Source organism: Haliotis asinina, chromosome 4, assembly GCF_037392515.1.
Source record: "Haliotis asinina isolate JCU_RB_2024 chromosome 4, JCU_Hal_asi_v2, whole genome shotgun sequence".
NCBI classification, from domain to species: Eukaryota; Metazoa; Mollusca; class Gastropoda; order Lepetellida; family Haliotidae; genus Haliotis; species Haliotis asinina.
The window spans coordinates 82,665,190-82,684,610 of NC_090283.1; the positions used below are offsets into that span (position 1 = coordinate 82,665,190).

General features: G+C 39.2%; 1 protein-coding gene across 1 annotated transcript in view; it reads right to left on the reverse strand.

Moving 5' to 3' along the window:
• The window catches only part of LOC137281997 (F-box-like/WD repeat-containing protein TBL1XR1), a 79,399-nt gene extending 73,060 nt beyond the window's left edge, over positions 1–6,339 (reverse strand). The window contains exon 1 of the mRNA XM_067813756.1: positions 5,837–6,339. The gene's annotated coding sequence lies outside the window, so the exon portion shown is untranslated. The remainder of the gene's footprint in view (positions 1–5,836) is intronic.
• Positions 6,340–19,421: the final 13,082 nt, after the last annotated feature.

Genomic DNA, 19,421 nt, shown 5'->3' on the forward strand with positions numbered 1-19,421 from the left:
GAATAATTGTGACTGGTCAGTTTCATTTTGTGAACAAATCACATTCAATGTTGCAGTTTCACAATGCTTTTTGCCACAGGGGCACTCATCAGTTGATTTCAGTCCAAATGTCTTTCATATTTCCAGAAAAAGCAACATCACTATGCTATTTTTTTTTTTAAATATGTGTGGTTTTAACTTTGACGGAAGCTTTGCATCATCCACGACATACACAATGTTTGAACAGGGTATCATGGGGTAAGGTTGGAAATTTCGAACCAGTACTGCAATTTCAATGTTATTACAACAAGCACTGTCATAAAGGTGACATATTCCCCCTGCTGCATATTATCAAATCAAACTTAAAAAGGAATGAAAGTGATGGCCGTAGTTTAAGATGAAGTAAAATGTCAACAAACACATTACTCTCAAACTCTTTTGATATCTTGCACTTTAGTTGTCCAAACACAAAAAATATTTTGAACAGTCACTTAGACCTTGACCAGTGTAAAGAACTACTAAAAAACACAGTCAAATCTGACTGAGACTTTTCTTTTACTGTGATATACCTACTCACCAAATATGAAAAGAACCTAGTCAACGGTTCTTAAGATATTCCAATATACTATAAACTATATCCCCCTCTTTGTGCTAAACAAGCGACAGGGATAATAACACAATAAAAGATATGTCATCATCCCTGTTAAAATACTTGCACAAGATGTAAATTTATCTGATTATGGAATTGAAATTCTTTGACATTATAACAAATAAAACAGTGAGAGAAACTTTGTGGAAAATCACAGGCTTATGTCACGATCACTGCATTTTGATTCAGATTCTAGTACCATCATCAACCAGGACTGTAAACCAAAAGTCACTGTGTCATTTGATCTGTTTTTTTTTGTAAAAAAAAAATATGATTGAACAGGTATTCGACTCCTGGAAAAAGTAAGACTTTTCACTGAGTATACAGAAATATCGCACACACAACTGTATTGCTGTGTCAACAGCATTCCTCACAGCATTCAAACTGCATAGTGATGTAAAGTTGCCATGAGGTCACAAATGAGCAGTTCCAGATGCTACCATGGGAACCAGCTGATGACAAGTCATAGACTGATGTTCAGTTTCTGAATATATTTAATTCTGATAGAAACAAACCAGCCCATATACATTGAGAAGGAGCCCATGGAAGACCAGACATTGAGAAAAAATCTAGATTGGCTAAGTTTATCATTTCGGATCTATTCTAATTTTTGCTGCGCATTATACTCTGAAATAAAGACTACTGTGAGCATGTAATTGTCTTGTGCGCAGAGCCTGAAATAACTATAAGCTGTGCACATGTCCCCACGATTTTACTGGAATTTTCAAGATGGATTCTGATGTAGTGATTAGGAAAATACAGTATCTGAAACAGTTATTTCGTCAAGAGAAATATATTCTAAAATGTTTTGACCAATCATCACGCTAAAGAAATTACGACCATGGACCCGCTGCTTCATAAGCAGCTCATGATTGGCTGAAAACCTACAGACTGTATAGAAGATTTATATATACAAAACCTAAAATAGATATAGGTCAAGAAACCACTACATGACAGGTATGTGGTCATTTAAATATTATTTGACTAGTTCCGCACAGTTGGGTGACTGATTTCATTGATTGTGGGAGATGTATGTAATTAGAGGGGAATCTCACGACTGCGGGACTGAAGGCAACACTGTACACACAAACAGTTCTTTCAAACAAAGGTTTCCCAAATATTTCTCAGATGAGGTTGCAAACTTTCAGTCATGTAACTCCAGTGGTTTCTGGGAAACCATGTTCCAAAATGCTCTATGTGAAATAACATGAGGTAATGTATTTATCACTGTCAAGAGGGGGCGTAGATGCATCCAGGGTACTAGTGGAGACTTGTCGTAACGTAATTGTAAAAGCGATTACTGTCAATGACTGATCCTCAGCATCTGCACTAAATTCTACCAGAACATGACTGAACTCCTCTTTACTACATTTACGTCTTCTTTTTATCATATTCCATTCAAACCTGGTAATGGGTTTGCATCAAAGAACAAAAAGAAGGTGAAATCCAGGAAATTCTTAATGTTTAACCATTGTGGTTGCTCACATACAAAAAAATGGACAAGAAAAAAATCATTACATTCAAGCAATATGATTCCAGCAAAATTTGTGAAATTTTGTATTGCATGGAAGTTAAGTTGTATGACACTTGCTGTGACATAATCTATACTATCAGTCCATGCATCTCCAAAACCAGCAATTCTCCACACATTAAACATTTAAACACAACTGTCTACACTTAACAAATCCACTGAGAAAAAAAATGAACATAGTTTGAACATATTTCCTCCGGAGTAAACACTTACAACTCACAGTAATAGACAAATAAATATATAGGTCAGTGCTGTAGAGCTTCAGAAACTGAGGCATGATATTGATATATAAATTTAAAGTCAAAGTCTCTTGATATAGGATATAGGTACCTGGGCCAGAGAGCATGACAAAAAGCCAGGGATTGAGTTCAAAATTGTACTGGATCTAAACCATTTGACCTTTAGCACAAAGGTAGCCTGCAGTTATTTTTGTGAAAGTTGGCAGGTTGCCAATATCAGAAGAATGAGACTATGGCCTGTTTCACAATTCTCACAGGATTGGTTTTGTCTGAAACAAAGCCAGCTTGACTGATTTGGGTAAAATCTTTCCATTAAGTAATTATGAAGGCCTGATTATCAAAACTTTCTGTGATTTATCATGTTGACATTAAGCACAGCTTTCCAGCACAATGAGGGAAAGTACACTAAAGCACTTTAACACAAACCATTAGTCACTGATATTAACAATACAAATTTCCTAGCTACTGACACACACAGAGAATGAATACTGACTATCACTGCACTGCAAAAGACAAGTGTCAACATGAAAGACATGATGTACATAATAACTTTACCACTGCCACATTGGAACACTACTGGGGATGAAGCACAGGTGCCCATCGCGGGTCCGAAAATCAATAAACTAAGTCCTAGTTATCCAACCACTATACTTTATAACCTGTAAAGGTGCATCATCACATCATGGCGAAGTGATTGAAAATCGAACAATTACGCACTCATCATTGAATATGTTGTATTTTAAAAGTATCACAAGTATCAAAAGCTTCTGTCCACATGTCCGATGTGTGTGGGCGGCATATACACAGGCCTTTCAATAGGATGCATTTATGAGGGGATGCACTTACTGTTTTTTATTAATTCGCCAAAGACTGAGTTGCTGTGCAAGAAGTATACAAAACTAGGTCGACAGCAACAGGCTTTACGACCTCTGGAAAAAACACACTCCAGTTTTTTCACCCATGTGAAGTTGTAGTTTGCATTATTAACTAATAATATGATTGTGCAAATATAAAGATTTCATTTTTCAGCTGTCATGATTGCAGGATTAGACAAACATATAAACAAGATAATCCAACATTTCAAGTACATAATGGTGTCTGTAAATGATTTATGTATTTGTAACCCCCTAGAGTATTTGTGATCTTTATACAACAGTATTCTCATTTGGTATCTTCCCATTATGACTACCCCCATTATGACTACAACTCAAAACACACTTATAATGAAGCACCCCTGCAGTCAATAATGTGCTGATTATTCCGAATTTGACTACTCCTTGAAATATACCTATAAAGGAGCCCTCAGGGCCTACCCATAATGATTGATGCCAAGGCATCTTGTGATCACCCATTGTTTGTTTTAATATTTGGAGACTCAGATTAAAACTTGTGAACTTAAGAGAATGAGGACATTTCTGACCTGTTTACATCTGCTGTAGGAATTGCCTCTTAACCCCCTGAACTTGTCCAAGACACGTGGTTGGGGGCCATGAACCAACCACTCCAGTGACTGAGGCATCCAAGGGCTACCTTGTGAGTGTGTGGGCTGATGACTACGTATATGTTTCCCATCACTGTGTGCAATCATTCCAAAACAGATGGCCCATGAAAGAATAATCACCTTGAAGGTTTTCATCACTCGCTCAACCACAGCACCAGTCACCTGAACTTGTTTGAATTTATTGAGACTATCAAGGAATTGAGTCCATGACTAGGAGACAAATTGTCCAGCTAAATCATGGAGCTCCTGCACCACCCAGGATAAGATTGTACAGAGATTTCGATGCTCGTCTCCGCCGTTAGCAAGATCAATTTAACTACTTAATTCATGTACTATGTAGTGTGTGTGTGTGTTTGTGTAATTACCTATGTAATTAGCTGAACAAGTATTGTCTGAAGCTGATACAGCTATAACTGTAAGTGTTGGCGGACCATGTGTATGTTGAGCAGTCAACATGATGGAGGGGAGTGAGCTAGTAATTAATAAACACTTGACTGGAAAAGTACACATGTCTAGTACCCATGCCAGTACCACAACTACAATATCATATATTTTGGATTGGATTGGAAATCACAAATTCCAACTAACAAAAAGTAACATGACGTACTACAACTTATTTTAGTGTCTGCCACGAAGGACTATTTTCTAAGATTATGAGCATTATTGACTCTAGACGATACAGAAACAGCTCATATCTGTCAGTGTATGCCACTAATCATGACAGTAATACTATTATGACGACAATAAGATTTTAGGGTTAGGTGACCCTAACCCTAACCAACTGGTTTGATACTACAAATTCCAACTAACATGACATACTACAATTCATTGTGGCGTCTGCCTCCAAGGAATATTACTTCAGATTATGTGCATTATCGGCTCTAAACGATATAGAACAGCTTGGATCTGTCAGTGTTTGCCACTTATCATGACAGTTATACTATTATAACGACACTAACATCTTAATTATAACAAAAACCTCAGTCCTCCGCTCCATGTACAACCAGCTAAAGAGCCAGTTAAGTAACACAATTGGCTAGTTCGCAAAAAACATACCTAGTAACACAAAAGAGTCAAACCATTACACAAAATTCCTAATAACATGTGAAAATATCAAACAATCACTGGGAAAGTCAAAACATCAAATTGGAATCATCTCTACACCACATGACTTAATTCTCAAAATCTCAAGAATAACACAGGCATGTCACACAGGATTGAACTTCTCCATCATAAGTTTATTCTAATGAAATAATGCATTTGCAAGCAACTTTAAAATATTACATTTCACAACAATCTCTTAAAATACCTTGTTTCGGGGACATGGTCGGATCTCCAATTATAAATCAAAGAAAGGAGCTATTTATAGCATAATATTCCTCACGGCACAGCTAAATAGAAATAGACTATATCTGTTGGAGAGAATTGGAGAACAAACTATAGCAGTTTGTGTTGACACTTTGAGAAACGGACTATAGGCACTGAATTAGTGGATTCTTTCGCGTCCAGATGAACTCACTTTATGTTCTCTGAACATATTCTAGAAATAATTACCTATTATGACACTATTACCATGATTGAAAGCAAACGGAGTTGCCCAAGCTGTACATAACTATACTACAAACAGCAAATCATTTTCATAGTCAAACTGTTTACAAACCAAATAAAACGAAAGAAATAAATGTACCTGGGCATCAAATGTACCTTCGCGACATACAATACCCAAATATTCCCCCATAATCACAGGACTGGAAACCTCCAAATAGAACCGTTATCAGTTCTCATGCCACGGATGTGTGAAACTATAGCCTTTTTCAACTTTCCTCTCAAACTAAAACGCGGCGCTTTCACTCCTTAGTGGACTATTCATTCATTAGTCAACACCATACAAAAATATACATATGTTATCATAACACTGAGAAAAGCTAAGCACTTACCTTGCTGTCACAGCCCTGCTGTAGAATCTTATATCGGTATGATAATACTGCGCCTCACGGAAAGTTCACAGCAGGTTCCAAACAACGCAACACAAGTTGTGCACGTTTCTCAGAAGAAGAATACGATACTCCAAACGAAAAGGACAAACTAGAGTACTGTTTACATCCAAACACCGTGCGAACCACAAAATATTCCTTGAATAATTAGCAGAATCTTTAAATTATAATTGGTACTCTTCAGCGTTGCCTTCACTTCCCCTCCTTATGGCGACAATGGCGGAAGAACACGATGCAGTGCGGCAAACAGGCTTCTGACTGCAAGTACGAGAGTATATGTATGTACACGCAAGACGATCGATGAGTCCAGTACGGTGCATTAAAACCCACTGAGCGATTTTCAAAGTGATGTTAAAAATAAATTCACGTTCAGTATTGTTTGCGGGTTTCGTTGCACTAATCTCGCGGAGTGATACATCATCAGAGCCACGCAACACGACCGAATTACTGCTAGTGACGTCACAAAATTGGGTTGAAGTATTCTCATTTTGAAAGGGGTTGAAGGTGTGAATTAAATGTGGCATTATTGGACACGGCAATTGCCCAGTAGGTTTTCAGTGTCACACGCAATGTATATTACGATGAAACCTCTGAAAATAGTGAGATATTAGTACGGATGTATGCCTCATGTTTTCTTATGGTAAGAATACCACATTCTGACTCATATGGTCAATGGTGAACTCTTCCAGATTAGTCGACACGCAGTGAGTGTTAAAGCAACAGAGGACGGGCTTGTCTGGTTCTTTACAGTTGATCAGATCAAACTTCAAATGTTCCTATTAAAGAGAATATGTACTTACGACTATGCCAAAACATTGAAGGACAGATTTTTGAGTGAGGATGTCACTGTCTGGATTTAATAGGTCAGGCGCTCACACTAACTCACGCCCCCAGCTTTTCGTTTTGGTTTCGTCTATGACCTAGTCTGATTCACCTGACTTGACAACTCACTAAGTCTAGTCAAACGCAGGCTCCCTCTGTACGGTGAACTCTTGGAGGCTAAACCGGTTATCGATCGAGTATCGGCGTTCCGCGAACAATGTACATTTTATTTGCCCTTTTCCGACAAGGCGCCCACGTGGCACTGCTATTTACGTGCATCAAGGAGAAATGAGACTTTACTCTGTGTACACAGAAGATCAATAGTTTTTGCATGAGAATAAATATTGTTATTTCTATGAACACTCCGTACTGCGGCAGTTGTTGTCTTTGTTCGCGACAGCGGAACACGAAACCTGACACACCCGAGATGTCACAGTGTAAATCATTTCTTTCGGAGTTCGCCAGTACCGTTGATAAAACTAGAAGATGACGGAGAACAATTAAAATACCGAAACATAGTTGTTATCCATACTGAATTAACACAACACAACAACCCACTGTTGACATCTCTGAATCACTAAATTCTTTAATTGCCCAATTTCCAGGTACTTTAGGATATTTTGGTAATGGCAACACGAGCAATCATGCACTTGTTTCACTGGGTACATTGAGGTGCTTGCTGACGCCTGCAGAGGCCATGATAATTGAGTCATGCTCAAGAGATGCAGATATTTCACGTATCAGGATGAAAACTTCAATATATCAACATATCATTGTGATAAAAATCTGATATCTCATTCATTACCAATATCCAATATTCTGGAATGGGAATTCGTTATTCCTGTTTGCAGCAAGGGACGTGTTGTTTGCCTTGTATCGGGATGCAGAAAGTGACATGAGGTGTCTACTGTGCACTAAATTTCGTTTAAGAAGATAGTGTTTCTGGAGTAGTTAAAAAGAATAGACCTTTTCCCATTCCTGGTAGATGTTTATGATTTTCAAGTTGAATTTTGAAGTTAAAAACAATAATTTTCTCTTGTATACAAGAAAAATGTCTTTCCTGTAACAGTTCCATAAAAGTGTGAAATAATCACTGATCTCTCATCCTGTGAAAGTGGAACTCCCTAACATGCTCTGGTTGAGAGTGATAAACATGTGGTGTTAAGTTCATAGCAAAATTTTCAAAGAAAATCAAGTTGAAAAGGTAAACATTTGCGAGTATTTTGTATTGGTGTAGAAACAAACAATTGTCCAAAAATATGTGTTTCTCTTTGCATTTGGAACCATAATTACAACACAAGGATGTTGTCTGAAATGGGAAAAGGAATAGTCATTATTTTTTTCTGAATTTACTTTTACAATTTGTCTCTCAAATAACAGTCTTTTCTGTAACAGCTATTTTTTTTATTGGCAAGACCACCAGTGTCAAAGAAAAATATCTTCATTAGTCACATATTGTTTTTATTTTAATGTCAATGTCATTAACAGCTGACTTGTGATAAAGATCTAAGGTATATATATATGCTGAAACTGAAACATGTTTTACACTTTCTCTTCTGAATGCATCTATACTTATTTTTGTAAAAGGTTGTTTCTGGAGAGATGAGTTATGTAACAGCAAAGAAAATTAAATACAAATTTGAAAATACCCAATATGTCTGGTAGGTCTTTGTTCATCTAGATTTGCTATGTGCTCATATTAGGACCATTAAGTTTATATTTTAGTAACAATTGAAATTTTCCTGAACAACTTGTATGTTTCACATCTTACAAAATACCTGTTACTTAAAGGACTTATGTTGTTACTGCAAAGACACTTTAATGTAAACGATCTTTGATTTTTTTCTTTCCTGATTTATTCGGATGTGCATTAAGATATGAGACAAAATTACCTTATGCTTAACACAGAAATCTGTTCTTGAAACTTTGAATGCTTATATCCATTTTCAAGACTGTTATTTGAAGATGGTGTTTGAATGATCATACTTATTATGACAGTGTAATAATCAGTCTGCAAAACCACCAAAGCGTTGAACATCTAGTTTTCTAAATAAAGTACAGTGGAAGCTGTCTAAACCGGCATTCATCAGGACTGAAGAAGTAATCCAGTTTAGACAATGTGCCAGATTGTAGAGCTGATGACGATAAATGCTCAAGTCACAGACGGGGCTGAGATCTGATACTAGTGTTGACACCTTGCCAGACTGGACAGATGCCGGTTGTGACAGATTCTACTATAATTGTTGATAATCTAAAACAAAAAAAAAATCAGTGAAACATTCATTTCTGTATGTTTTTCAGAACTGGCAGGACGAGTATAACAAATACGGAGATTAATTTTGTTGATTTATTTGCTACTTTGACAGTTTGAGGCAGATGATCAAAACTTTGATACTTTTGTTAGTAGCAGAGGCAGACGATCAAAACTTTGATACTTTTGTTAGTAGCAGAGGCAGATGATCAAAACTTTGATACTTTTGTTAGTAGCAGAGGCAGACGATCAAAACTTGGATTCTGTTGTTACCGGTAGTTGTAAATCTGTTTGACAGTTTGAGGATAGTAATCCAGACTTTGATACTTTTGTTACTTCTTAACCTGTTTGACAGTTTGATAAATTCACGACAGTTACTGTCAAACTTCTTGTAAAAATCTTTTTCTGATTTCGTAAAAGAAACAAATTTCAAGATGGTAACTGCTACTTTAATTGTTGTTTATTTAAAGCACTATATCTATAGTTTTTAATTCATCTTTGCCTTCCATCAACTTGATCTCAAACGTCTTTCTAGTAACACTGACATGCCTTTAGGGTAACAAATAGGCAAAGTTCTAAAATACAGACTATATATTTTGATCTTCACGTATGGTAAAAACAATATTTTTAGAAACTGATTGACATGAACCTAGCTTATCATCAAAGCCAATGATGACTTCGTATCATTCACTGAAATATACGCTTGAATTGTCTTCTCTGTAACAAACATGTCGGTGTTAGTCACCTTATTTAGAGATACGGATAAAACATGTAACACTTAGTGTACTTCAAATGGTTTCAGGCAAAGAACTCTGTCTTTCATTACAGATAGATCAAAGATTTTTGTTACAATTAAATATTTTTTCAAATTTGTATGACATAGTTTCTTTCCAATAACATAGGGTATCTGTGGCATAACGATACATATCTTTCATATAACAGGACTAGAAAATAACTGTTTTATGATCTAACGAGTAAGACATTGTCAGAAATCAATCAGAAATATCAAAATATTCTCTTCAAATCACATTCAGTGCAATAATTTTTTATAAAGGGCAGTTGAGGTTATATCAAGAGCATTGAAAAGTACTAACAGATTTCACTTTTTCATCTGACACAGTGCAGAACAGGTTTATTTCATAAACATGCAATCATAGAACTGAATTTTTAAGTGTTTGTCACAAAATAACAGGTAAAGTAGAATTTAGAATGCAATATCTCTAAGTATCAATGTATTTTTAAGAAAAATGTAAATATTACTGTTGTTACAGGAAAGACATTGTGGCTTCGACCTAATTACTTTAATTAGTCTTCATAGCAATAATAAACATAATTAAATCTCAAATATTATTGGTAATATTTGAACCTTAACAATGTAGCTAGCCATTTGTGAGAATAGAGATTGAATATTTTGTGTTTGAATTATGTTGTTTTTTGATGGTCACTGTTCAGATCACCTAAACCCAAACCCTTGTACACCAAATAGCTGTAAGAACGACTCAGTTATGTTTCACTGGGTACATTGAGATGCTTGATGCTGCATCTGAACAGTGACCATCACTTGTTTCAGCAGGTACACTGAGATGCTTGATGCTGCATCTGAACAGTGACCATCACTTGTTTCACTGGGTACATTGAGATGCTTGATGCTGCATCTGAACAATGACCATCAGTTGTTTCAGCAGGTACATTGAGATGCTTGATGCTGCATCTGAACAGTGACTATCACTTGTTTCACTGGGTACATTGAGATGCTTGATGCTGCATCTGAACAATGACAATCACTTGTTCTACTGGGTACATTGAGATGCTTGATGCTGCATCTGAACAGTGACCATCACTTGTTTCAGCAGGTACACTGAAATGCTTGATGCTGCATCTGAACAGTGACCATCACTTGTTTCACTGGGTACATTGAGATGCTTGATGCTGCATCTGAACAGTGACCATCACTTGTTTCAGCAGGTACATTGAGATACTTGATGGTCCAGATAAAGAGTAATCACCCGTTAAAATTGTTTTGAGATGCTTCCTGAGACCAACTTGGACAATTCCTTGATTCACTTGGTACACTGAGATTCTTGGCCAGGTAAAGAACGACCAGTACTTGTCACAGTGGGTATATTGAGATGCTTGTTGCTCCAGGTAAAAAAGGACATCACTTGTTACAGAACAACCAATCAGACGCTTGATACTCCAGGTAAACACGAGTCTTCACTTGTTTCACTGGAGAAGTATAGGGAATGGGGGTTCTGGACCAGGTCCTTACTTGTCGGCCCGTAAACCAGGACCCCCATTCCCTATACTACTCGTGAGTTGCATAAAAAATTTACGAACATGGGGCAAATAGTTTTGTAAACCCATGGGGTGGTTTGGGAAAAGGCTAAAATCATCCATTTTTGGCCGTAATTAGGTCTCAATTAATGATGTCATCGAGAGTGTTCCCCAATGTCATATGGCTATAGCCCAACCATCTGTCAAGACACTTGCAAAATTTCCTGAAAATCGATCAGATAGTTTAGCAAATAATCACTTTTTAGTGAGCATATGGTTCGCTGGCAAAAAGGTTAAAATAATCAACTTTTGCTGTAATTAGGTCTCAATTAATTAACGATGTCATCAAGAGTGTTTCCAATCTTATATTGCTATAGCCTAACCATCTGCCAGGATACATGATTTTATGAAAATCGGTTGAATAGTTAAAGAAATAATCACTTTTTAGGGAGCATGGGGTCGATGGGCTGACCATCCGACATATCGTGAGACTTATAAATATTAGCGACGGGCATGATCTGAGTGAGCGCTGCATGTGTAGTCTTGTTTATAATGATATATAGTTGGTTGCTACCGTCTCAAGCATTGCTATGAGTGATCTCTCTGCTAAAATTGAGCACAGCTGGCTGACTAGCGAGGGGATGGATGCCTGAAGGTGAAACAAACGCAGTTCTGTGTAGTCCTCTTGGAGACTCGCCCGCCCAGTAGACTAGCGATCGGAGAGATGTTTCAACTGAATGAAACGCAGATTTCGGTGCTATCCCTGGGCATGGTCCGACTACGTTGTGGTGATGTCTGTGAAGCAGTTTATCATCAATCTTCTTCAATAATGATTTATTTGGTTTTCATGACTAAGGCTTCTTGGGCTTTTTGTCTCCTGGGTGATGGTTTTCTCGAGGGGTCATGTCAGTGATGGCGCTCGTTGTTTTATCCATATGTTACTTGATAATCTTCAATTGGTCTCTGGATAATTTCGTGGGCGTGCACTTCAAGCCTATGAAACAGAGATTGTCAGTCAAGAAAACTTTGTCTTCCACGGTGATGGTAACTTCCTGCAGGCTGGTGTAGGCGTTCACGTTCACTCGCACGTAAAAAGAGCCAGTACAGTACTGTCTTTGAATGGCATTTTGAAGTGATACACATAAAGACAAGAGTTGTTATGGATGACTTCTTTAATGTGAAGAGTCACAACGTATCTAAGTGATGATGAAGAATTAAGAACATACTTCGAAACATCGTGACTCTTCAAAATAAAGAAGTTGTCATCCATAAAATCTCTTGTCTTTAAGCATGGTACTGTTGTTCGTTTGACCACCAGAGGTTGATCCCTTTCATGATTATGACTTTGCGTGATTCCGAAGGTGGTTGTTCGCCTAAGTAGACTTGGATGACCAGCATAGAATTTGCCGGTGCATTTTCCAGGCCTGCATCTAAATCATCAAATTCCCGGGAACGTTTGCCAACTCATGTTTTCCATTGTGGGTATTCTTCATAGCATGTGACATATCTAAGTGTTCCTCGAAAAGGCACTGAGGATCACTTTGTGTTTTTGCGTAGGGACATAGACCAAGATCAGCGTTCCTTCGTTAAGGACTTTCGTGAGGTGGTGGTCTTTGTTTTCTGTGAAAATGAGGGGGAGCCGACTGTGATGTGGATGATCCAGTTTATTCGAGAATGTAACGACACTCATTTGTTGTTTTCGATGAAGATGAGATTGTACGGCTTGTTTCAGGCAATGACCATGTGTTTCACGTCTTTCAGGTTGAAGAGTTTGCCACCCAAACCTTTGGAGATCGTCTTTATCGTTGCGGACGAGGGCATACCATGTGTTGTTGATTGCTCCATCAGAGTTGATAAATTTCACGTGTGTACGAATGCATTTGCCACGAATTCGACTTCGATCCGAATGCGGTCAGTTAGTGCAGGCATGAATTCCAACCATGGTTTGGGCATTCTGTACTTTTGTGTGAAATCTGTGAAATTGGGTCATTACATCAGGACTTTGCTCTCTTGAGCAGTGAATGGCGAGATGATTGCATGAATGTCTTAGCGGGCGTTGCTTTCACCATTTCAGGGGTGGAGCAGCCCCAAGACACCAAAGACGATTGGAAAACGTTTATGTTGGACAGGTCAAAAGTGTTCACTCACGCGGGCACTGTTTGTTTAAGCAAATCAATTCGAAAGTACGTGTGGGTGCTGCTGGGTGCAAGGGAACCAAGGGAAGGGAACCACTTATGACTTGCAGAAACAGTTCATGGTCAACGTCCAACATGCCATCGTGGCTCTGATCGATCTGCCAGGTGCCATCAAGCAATAGGACATACTGGAAAACGCCAGCTTGAAAGTTGACTATGTGTTTGGCGTGGGTCTTTATGTGGCCCCAAGTGACATGTGACTGAGTATGAACAACTGGTGGGCTACAACAACATCGTCAACGCGACTGCCGATCAAAAGTTAGACATCAATCCCAACGTCAACATTGTGAAGAAGAATGTGGTGGTGGTGGTGGTTGGAGATGACGCGGGGATCATGGCCTCACCATTGTGTGGAGTTGTGCTTTGCCTTCGACACTCCCTCCTCACCTGCATGTCATCTATTGATGACACGTCAATCATATGACGGAGCTGGTGGTCGGTGGAGTCACGATCAGTCTGATTATGAATTTTTTAGTGGTGACAGTGTTGGCAAAAGTTTACATATGTTGTCTGAGCCACTTTTGACAGCACGCCTAGCAGCCACGTGATGCTGCTGCCTGTGATTCCACCGCTTGGCCAGGGCTTCGCTGAGTGATGTTTCTTGATCTAGTCTCTGATGTTGTCACCATCTCATGGTGCTGGTGCTGGCAGGGTTGTGACACAGTTTGGGGTGATGAATACCAGTCCCATCAGAACACTGACGGTGGTGGTTCCTTGCTCCCAGGACAGGGTTCGGATCCTGTCAGACAACATGATGTCTTCATTCAGGATTTTAAGGATTGTTTCACGTATGCAACTGATTTGAGATCGGAGGGCCTCCGGCTGGTGAAAGCGGCTTCCAGTCGAGCCACTCTTTCCTCACACAAGTCGTGCAACCTCACCTCTATGCGGCTCCATCTGATCTTGTCACGCTATGCGTATATGCACATGGTTTTAAAATGCCTGTGCATGTCGTAGTTATAGCTGGCAACAGCATTAATGAGTTGAACACTTTGTTTTAGTTTCGGTGTAATAAATGTTAAGAATAATTCTTTTGAATTTTCGTTTATTTTGTAAATGTGTAATGAGAACTGGCTCATTCCCATACGGCAGCAGAGCGTGGTTTCAAGGAGTAAGCCAAGCAGTAAGTCAATTAGCCAAGTGGTAAGTCAATTAATCAAGCAGTAAGTAAGTCAGTTAGTCAAAGGAGAAAGACTCTGTAAGGAATGGCAAGTTAAAACCCCAAGAATCAAGCGGATCTTAGTCAGAACTTAAGAACATTTTGAAACTAAAACAACTGAAAGCCAATGCAAAGCCAGCCTTCACCAAAGCTGAACATATGTTGTACAATCTACTGGAATCACCTAATCAACCATCTCGTACAGACATAAAAGATGGCATAAACAGAGTGAACGAAAGTCAGTGGAAAGCAATTAATCTTATGACAAAATTCACTTTAGCTTATGAAAAGAATCAGCAGGGCGAAAATGTTACTAAAATGGAACAAGAGATTAGTCATCTTAAAGATGAAGCTAATGCTGTAATTGAACAGGCACAAACTCACTTAGATAATAACATAGATGCAGCGTTGGGGACTTTGTAGATTGCGCAAGAGGCGACTTACGGGATCGGGTGGTCAGGCTCGCTGACTTGGTTGACACATGTCATCGGTTCCCAATTGCGCAGATCAATGCTGATGTTGTTGATCGCTGGATTGTCTGGTCCAGACTCGATTATTTACAGACCACCGCCATAGAGCTGGAATATTGCTGAGTGCGGCGTAAAAGTCAACTCACTCACTCACTTTCTAGATTGTATAAATCTGAACAACAATCTGCAGAAGGTTAACCACGTGTTCACAACAAAGCCACCAATAAAGATTATGTTCCACACCACAGGAATACACACTTTGTTATGAAGCTGAGTTGCACAGTCATGCAACAGGAACTGATTTGTGGAAACAACTCAAAAGCGTTTCTATCCCAGTATTTTCTGGCGATGTAAAATCTTACGAAAGTTGGAAAGTTGTTTCTGACATGCACTGACCAAACAGAAGCGACTGCTGAGTACAAACTATTGTACATGAGGCAACATCTGGCTGGTGATGCGTTGAAAGGTATTAGAAGAAGTGACAAATTTGAAGCATATTTGCCTAGGCTTTGTCAGGGATGTTCCAAAATTTGCAGATGTCTTAGACATTGTCGTCGTTAATTTGAGAGAAGCAGATAGAGTAGAAGAGCTAGGTAATGGGTTATTGTATTCCACACTACGAAAGAATTGAAGAAAATGTTAAGAGAAGTGGTACTTCAGGAAGCTGAATACCAAACAATACAGAAATAATACATAGTGTTTCTGACAGGAGCAAATGAAAAGACTCGTTCTCGATTGTCAGTGAGATAGGACAGAGTAGAAAGTCAGGGAAAACAGGGATGTTGTATACATGTTCAAAAACATGACTGTTTCCGAGAGATGGAACACTGCTAAGAAACTGAAATTATGTTTCCGTTGTCGTGGTGGCAATCATCGTGGTGCACAATGTAGATACACATATTGGTGTGGGATCAGTGGGTGTTCGAAAACAGACTTTTACATGATGACATACTCAAAGCAGACTTTCCACAAAGCAATCTGGACTTAAAAATGGTTCAGTTGTGGATAGGTAAAACACTGAGGTAATTTCTGAAACAAAAGGTCATGATCAGCTGTTTTCTGAAAGAGCGCACGCAACTATACCATTAGATGATGACCAACCTCTCATAAAACTTAGGGCAGTCCAAATAATATTGAAGAACGGAACTTCGTGTCAACACATTGTTGGATGATGAAGGTACTAGGTCCTATATCAATGCTGATGTGGCTTCAGAATTAGGGATGCAGGGTTCAATAGAGAAGATATCTGTGAGTGTCTTGAATAGAAATAAAGGAACAGTTGAGACGAGGACTGTTACATTTGAGATTGAAAGTGTGATTGGTAGAGTGAATTGGGAAATATCTGCATTGAGTTATAGGTGACCTTCAAACACAAATGGGGTCAAGTACAGACACAAATGGGGTCAAGTACAGACACAAATGGGGTCACCTAGAAAGCATATGCTTTCCTAACATTGAGCGACGTCCAATAATTGATCTGATAGGGATTGAAAATGTGCATCTGCATCGGTCATATGTAGATGTTTGTGTCGAAATAGGTGATCCTACTGCAAGGAAAACGCCCCTTGGATGGACATGAAGGCAAGCTAAGCAGTGAGGTCACCTCCCAAACACACTGTGTGTATATATATCATGTATACAGCAAAGACAGTGAATTATGTTCCATGGTGAAATCTTTTGAAATTCAAGAATTCACTCAAACCCCTTAAACCAGATGACGGAGCACATGACGCCTTACTTTATGAGATTGGCCATTACCAGATTGGTATTCCCTGGAGCAACACTCCATATGATATGGCATTCCGTAGGTTGCTTAGCACTGAAAATAAATTATCCAAAGACCAAAACACAGCATTAGCCTTTGAAAATCATCTCACAATATGTGGAGAAAGGATGTCTATAACGTAGAAGGTGAGGAATCAAGAGACGGTGTATAGTATCGTCCCCATCTCCCTATCTTGCGCCCAGATAAAGCCACAACAAAAGTCTGTAGATGCTTCAGCAAAGTACCAGGATGTAATCAGTCCAGATTCGAAGCTTCACAGTGAACTAACTGGAAGGGAAGAAGTCTAGCAGGATAGTTGCTGTAAAATGTTGTGTAGCTCCGTTGAAAGCTTGTGGCATACCACGCCTTGAACCGATGGCAGACTTACCTGTGAAGTAGTCAAGATCCTTCAGATAGAGATTGAAACAGTTACATTCTGGTCAGACAGCATGGATATGCTGGACTAAGAACAGTCGTACTTTCAAACCTTTTGTTGCCAACAGAGTTGGTGGAATGCACAGTATCACAAACCCAATGCAGTGGCGACACATACCTTCGGCTAAATATCCTGCAGATCTTTTTCCAAGGAGTGTGATGGTTTCTTGTCTAATTGACAACCAAGTATTGAGGTCTGGACCCATGTGTCTGCCAAGTCCAGAACAAATCTTATTGGGCATCAAACAAAACATTGTGGCTTGACATGTTAAAGGATGACAAGGAAGAATAAAGATGGGCTTACAGCTTTCATTGCCCATGCACAGGCGGAATCATTTTCAGTAGAATATGCTATTTTGCAATCAAGAAAGACGCTGCCTTTCAGTTCTAAACTCCTTACACTCCAACCACAACTAGATGAAAATGGAGTCACGAGATTGAGTGGGCGCCTAGGTGATGCTGAATGTTTGCCTCTTGGAGCAAGCTTTCCCATATTTCTGCCTCGCAAAAGTTAGGTGAAAAAGGTCGTCATTAAACACAAAGACGGTAAACATGTTCTGGGCACAAACCAAACATTTTGCTGCAGTGTCAAATTCATACTGGATTATCTGTCGAGAAGCTATACGTGAATGGCAGAAGGAGCTTGCTACATGTCATACGTTCAAAGCAAAAGCAGTTGCTGCAGTCCATTGATAGCGCTTACCCTTACCGAAAATGAGACTCCTAAGGTCACTCTGTGCATTCAGCCAGACGGAAGTGGACTACGCTGGGTCATTTATCACAGTGCAAGACAGAGGAAAGCCATTAACGTTATTTGTGTCGATTAACATGTTTAACTACACCAGCCTTTCACTTGGAGATGGCATACAGCTTGGACACACAAATGCATTTCTAAATGCTTTCTATAGACTGGTAAATCGGCGAGGTCTACCACAAAAAGTAACATCGGACAACCGGACCATCTTTGTTGATGCCGTTTAAGAACTCAAGGAACCTTTCCAAAAGCTGAATCAGGGTGCTGTTCAATGTTCCATTCAGCCCTCCATACTCGCCTCACTTTGGAGGGATATTCGACACGATGATAAAGTCTGTTAAAGGTGCCATCTTTGCTATCCTAGGGGATTGTGATGTCACAGACGAGGAGCTGGAAACTGCATTTATTGGAGCTGAGTCGCTGATCAACTTGCGTCCTCTCAAAAAATCAGTCGACTAAACCCCAAGATGTGATTCCTCTGACACCGAATCACTACCTGCACGGCCAGATCGAAAGGATATTTGCTCCAGAATCCGCTCACACTTCAGATTGCTATCCACGAAAGCGGTGGAGACGTTTTCAAGAAATGATGAGACACTTTTGGAAGTGCTGAATGAGGTGATGGCTCCCAAATCTGAACCCAAGACGGAAATGGAGAACTCCCAGCAGAGATCTGTGTGCCAACGATATTGTTCTTGTGGTGTCTCTGGACACTCTACGAGGACAGTGGACCCTTGGCAGGATTATTAAAACATATCCAGGACGAGACGGACATGTTCGTGTGGTGGATGTACGAATCCACCTGGCCAGCAAACAAAGTCTGTCCACTGGAGTGGTCACCTGAGAAATGTGATACAGATATCAGAAATGTGACTTCAGATACATCGAATACAGCAACTTGGATTCTGCGACACAGATTCTGTGGATTCTGTAACACTGGAGTATGTGATACTGGATTCTATGAAGACAATGGATTCTATGGATTCTGTGACACTGGATCCTGTGGATTGTAACATTGGATTCTGTGGAGACATTAGAATCCCCGGATTCTGGGACTGTGGATTGTGTGAGGTCAAGATTGACACTGAATTCTGAACTGTGAGTCTTGATCTTTGACTGTGAAATGTTATATTAACTGTTTGTGACATAATAACTTGTTTTAATCATTGTTGGGTATTCAAGGATTAGTGGATTATATTGATTTCAACTTATAAGCATAGGAAATATTTATACTAGGCTCATAAAGAAACTGTGCATACAAAAAATTTAAAATCTAACTTTTGGAAACCTGAGTTGACACAGAAGAATATAGACACGGAGATTAGCGACATGTATCCAACATGCAAGTACGTGGCACGTTCTTGAGACGTGCAATACGTTGTTGCATTCTTGTTTGGGTGAGG